We start from the raw sequence: 5,996 nt of genomic DNA on the forward strand, positions 1-5,996 counted from the left end.
TTACATTTTCTATTCAAATTTTATAGAAAAATACTTTTTGTCACTATTATTTCAATTGTTCATTTATAATTGCTGTTTTAATTTTTTTAAAACAACGAAGAGTTTCCCTTTCTCTTCGTTCGTTTTCATCGCTAAAATGAAATTGGCTGCTCCACTTCTGAAAAACTGAGACCCAAGAGGGGATGCAACGGCCCTGAAGAGTACGTGAAAAAAAAAGTATTATTAATTCATCTATTTCTTGTTGAATAATTTTAAATATTTTTTCGTTCCAAAATTTCATGTTCTAAAGAAAAAAAATTGAAAAAAAAAATCCCCCCCAAAAATTTTGATGGCGCAACTTGCGCCATAATCCCCCCCTGTGGGCACCCCTGATAAGAGCAGAAGAACTTCTTTAGATTTGTTTGAAATAGCTCTATTGATAAACCCAAGCATCTTATTGGCTTTGTTGCTAGCAATGTTGCACTGTTGGCTAAACTTTAAATCCCGACTTATTAAGACCTCCAGATCAGTAACTTTGTCTGCCTGACTAATGACTGAACCTTGCAAATAATAACTTGCATACTTATTTCCATGCCCTAAATGTAGTACTTGATATTTCCCAACATTAACAGCCATACCCCATTTATCAGCCCACTCCGTAATCAGTGGCGTGCAGATCAATATTTTTTAGGGGACTAGTTGGTAACGGTAAATTACGATACACAAAAGTAAAAGGATTTATAGATATATTATCTTCCCTATTATTATCAACTTCAGTGTTATGCTTCAAAGTTGATGAGCAACATTGCTCACTAAGATGAAAATCTATTCGAGTTTTACCAAAAGTTTTCAACTGAGTAATAGCTTGGTAGTGCCCTTGGGTTTTCTCGGGACGAATCGTTGCATCGTGGAAATTGCTCATATCTGAAAATCCATTGGCATTCCAGACGCCTTTTTCCTTTTCAAAAAGGAATCAGGGCCAGCAAAATATTTTTTTTCTTGACTTACAAGCAGTCAGTCACTTAACAGTCTCAAAGTAATCTTTCTAAAAATGCTGATTGTAATTTTTTAGCTTCGCAGATATTGCTAGGTCAGGAGTAGGCCTGCTCTGTGAAATTATTTGAGCTTTCTCTTGGTCAAGTCAAAGCTCCGAACGAATGGTTTGCGAGAACGTCCAGCAGGCAGCAATTCTCTTCCGAGCTCCGGGGCAGTCTGTGCTGTTGCGCATGCTCCTCAACTACGTCCAGTTGGGGACTTGTTTTTTTCGACCGAGTCCCCTTCCATTACAAAAGAAAAACACAATTCACGCAGCAAAATAACTTTGACTAGTGAATTTGTTGTTTCCTGAAGCTCACATAGAAACCTGTACACTAGGTAAGGAAACAAAAATTTATCCGTTGGTTTAAAAAATGCATGAAATAATCAAATAAGCTTTCGAGCGAACGCCAAGGATCTAACAAAGCTATTGCTATATGAGATCTGGGGAACAGGTTCTTAAGAGCTAGTCCCTCGGACAAGTCCATTTAAGACGTTGCATACAGGGGAGAAAGGGAAGGAGGTGCAGTAAAAGAAGTAGCGCTTTCTAATTAACTTGTTTTTCTGCTCACGTTTTTTCTTAATAAATTATTCTGCAAGGTAATTTTTTTGAAGGGGCAAATATTTAAGGGACCAGCCTAGTCCCTCTGGTACATGGGCGGCACGCCACTGTCCGTAACATGATCTAGATCCTCTTGCAGCTGATTTGCTTGTTCTTCATTTTCTACAGTCCCCATAACTTTGACATCATCAACAAAACAATTCATGTTCCCAGAAATATTTTTGTGAATATCGTTCATAAAAACAATGAACAAAGCAGGCCCTAACACTGATCCTTGAGGAACCCCGCTTAAAACCTCACTCCAATTAGAATAATTTCCCCTTACAACTACCCTTTGTTTCCTTCCAGTCAGACAGTTTTTTTACTCAAATGAAAGATTTCCCTCCTATTCCTATATCAGCTAATTTGCTCAGTAGAGCAACATGCGGTACCTTATCGAAAGCTTTTTGAAAACCAATGTAAATAACATCTACAGGCTTATTATTGTCCAAAGCCATGGTAACTTTGTCATAGAAATGTAATAAATTAGTTGCACAAGATTTACCTTTCCTGAAACCGTACTGAAAACTAGTCAATAGATTATTAGTCTCTAGAAAATTTACTATCTTAATTTTCATCAATGTTTCAAAAATTTTGAAAACCACCGAAGTTAGACTCACAGGTGTATATAATTTCCCGCACTCCCTTTAGACCCTTTCTTGAAGAGCGGTGTAATGTTAGCCAGCTTCCAGTCCTCTGGCACTGTCCCCGAATTATAAGAAGCATTGAAAATGTTTGCGATTACATCTGCTAATTCCTCTGCACATTCAACTAAAATTTTTGGATAAATATTATCTGGTCCCAGAGCCTTAGTCTCCTTAATTTTTTGCAAATGAAGTAAAACGTCATTCCTGGAAAATACAAAGTCCTCAAGCTGTACTATAGCTTGTGTCTTGTTGGTGTCAACTGTTGAGATACATTTATCGTTAAAAACACTCGAAAAAAATTTATTAAGAACATTAGCAATATCACTATCGTCCTGAATTAAAATTCCGTGCTCATCAACCAGTGGCCCAATATGACAATTTGGAACTTTCCCCGAATTAGCATATGCAAAAAACCTCTTGGGATTCCTGTTTATGTTATCTGCCAGTCTTTGCTCCAACTCTCTTTTCTGAATCCATACCAAATACTTAAATTTATGCCTTGCCTTACAATATTGGAGCCTATCTGCGCTGTGACCTGTTTCTCTAAACCTATGAAAAGCAGCTTGCTTGTAATTTAGAGCGTCTTCAGTTTCCCTGGAGAACCACATTGGCCAAATTTTAGTGTTGACACCCTTTCTCCTAAAAAAAAGGAACGTGATCCCCAACCGTATTCGCTAGATTTTCCTTAAACTCTGCCCACTGAAGATTCACATCGCTATTGTCCAAGCCAGAAGAAAATACTGCTTTCAAACTCTGCCTAAGTGCCACAAAGTCCGTATTTCTGAAATTGGGCACAAACCTAAAATTCTCTACTTTGTGCATATCAAATTTAATCCCAAACCTAATACTCTTGTGGTCACTATCTCCAATGTGTTCCCCTACACATAACCCATGAACAGAGCCTTCCATGTCGCAGAAAACTAGATCCAAAATCGCGTCCTGTCGAGTACCCTGAGTTACAATTTGATCTAAAAAACAGTCACCAATTACTTTCAAAAATTCCTCTTCTCTGCTATTACTATGGTAAAAATTATTCCAATCAATTCCTGGAAAATTAAAATCTCCCATTATAATGACTGACCCCTTGCTTGAAATGTCACTAATAATACTAAACATCTGTTCATCTTGACCCTGGCTTAAGTTGGGTGGCCTATAAATGTTCCCTAAACGTAGTTTATTTCCCTTATTGCTTATCAACTCTAGCCAAATCATATCAATCTCCTTAGGTTTATCATTAATTACCAATTCATTGCAAGTTAAAGTGTCTCTGACATAAAATAAAACCCCACAATCTCTTTTACCTACTCCATCTTGTCTAAACAAATTATACCCAGCAATAGATAATAAATCATCATCACATTTGGTAGCCCATGTCTCGGTAGCTCCAATAATATCCAACCTCTCGTCTATAATTATGCTTTTCAATTCTTCCATCTTGTTCCTAATACTACAAGCATTTGTATAAAAAACCTTAAGTAAGCCCATCTTGCTTTTATTTAATGCTGCACGATTATTTGAATCCCAAATGTTAAAATCTTTTCTCTTATTAGCCACCCTATTTCTGTTTCTACTAAAATTCCAATAGTTAGTACCCTTTCAAATTCTGCTCCTTAAACCATGCCCCCCATTCCAACTTAGTTTTTTGATTCTGAAGCCTTTAAAACCAAACCACTAACCATTTTGACACCCGTAGAGTTCAGGTGCAGGCCATCCCTAGCAATCCAATCGCATTTACATTTACTCCACACATCAATAAACCTGATACTACACTTAACGCAAATTTTCTTGAGTACCAGGTTCATATACCTAGCCCATTGGTTTAACCAACTCCTATGCACTCCATACCTGGGAAGCAAACCAACCACTTGGACATTTGCTGAACAGTTGGTTGCTTTGTCCAACAGGGAATCCCATTCCTTTGTAAACTCATCGTTGTTACTATGGCCTACATCATTAGTTCCCACCCACAAAGTAACTACATCCTCTTTATTAAATACCCCCTTCTTTTCAGCAACCCTATTTACATCTCTCACCCGAGCCCCTGACAAACAACATCTAGCCACCTTACGTCTAACTCTGCCTATTGAGTTTCCCACCTCACGCACCATTGAATCTCCAAAAATTATACCCTTTTTTTCCCAGTCAGTCGCCTCAGCAATAACTTTCCCCTTTACCTCTGGAATTTTCCCACTATCTAACACACAGCTAATGCCCACCTCCTTTTTACTAACTTCCTCCTTTACCTCTGGAACATTCCCACTATCTAACACACAGCTAATGACAACCCCCTTTTGCTAACTTCCCCCTTCCTCTCTGGAGTGTTTACCCCATCTACACGCCTACAACCTAATGCTAACTCACCCTCCAAAGTAAGCATCCTAACTCTGATTTCTGAGAGCTCAACACAGTTAGTGCATATGAAATCCTTCTCAGACTCATCCTTATGAATATGCATCATCTTATATGAATATGCTCATCTTATGAATATGCAAGAAATATCCTCCAGATGTCTATGAGATATCCAGAATATCCCCTGGATATCTCTGAGATCGCCGCGGGAAGTCTAGATATTTTTGAAGTCAGTGGGAGTCAAAAAGTTTCAACCTTTCGACCACTGGTAGATATTCATTTAGACATTCGGACATCTTATAGTCATCTTTTGTACTTGGCTCATCTCTAGTTCTATAGCTAGTGGATCTCTTATAGATGACTTTTAAAGATAGGTGGTTGTCTGGGCAAATGCTACTGACATTAGTGCATATGAATGGTAAATTTTAAAAAGAAGTGTACTTGAATACAATTATTTCTGCTACTGGCAACTTGCATTATTTCAGATGACTTTCCTCATTTCTTTGTCTACATTATAAATCTTTTTAAAAAATTGATTTATTCTACTTTCTAATAATTATTTGAGTTTTAGAAACAGTGAATTAACACTAAAAGTGTGTAAACACTCCATCTTTATTTCCTTGTTTAATGTTTTGAGATAAGAGAATCTTTTTAAAGACACTTTGACTCGCTTGATTGCTTGGTTACATTTTTTGAGTATCAGGCCCATCATTTCAAAGTTTTCTACGGGAGGGGGGGAGGAGTGTACGATTAATGCATTTTATGGGGGGAAACACACAAAATACATGTAAAATGCAGTTACATTATGTTTTTTATCCAAGGGGGTTGCGCGATCACTCCCCCCCCCTGATCGAGCAAATAACGGGACTGTGTACTATGTTGGGATGATAAGTTATTTAAAAAATAAATTTGTCACAGTCAAGTCAACTAAAAACGGAGCAGAAATCAGTTGTTTTGCCTTTTTTTTTAGTGGAAAAATTCGATTTCAACGACACGAAATAAACTCGAGTTATAATTTTTGTATGTAATAAATAAAAAAGTCAGATTTACGAACTTACCAAATTTGAATGAAAACAAATTTTTCAAAAACGTTTTGGGGCAAGTGTCACACACACAAGAGTAACATAAAATGCGCAAATTACACCATATTAGTATTTAAGTTATTTTTAATAAAAACTCGACACATATAAGCACGTCACTGATGCGTGTGACATGTCCACCCACATAAAGATCGCAAATATTCTTATTGAAAAGAGAAACTACGAAACATCAAATCACATGGTTACTTTTTTGATGTATGAAATATGATTGTTTACTATGGGCGCAAACGCTGGCTTTGGCGTGAGACTTAAAACTGATAACTGCGCCAATTTGGCAAGCAATGA

This window comes from Uloborus diversus, chromosome 7 (genome assembly GCF_026930045.1).
Source record: "Uloborus diversus isolate 005 chromosome 7, Udiv.v.3.1, whole genome shotgun sequence".
Taxonomy (NCBI): domain Eukaryota; kingdom Metazoa; phylum Arthropoda; class Arachnida; order Araneae; family Uloboridae; genus Uloborus; species Uloborus diversus.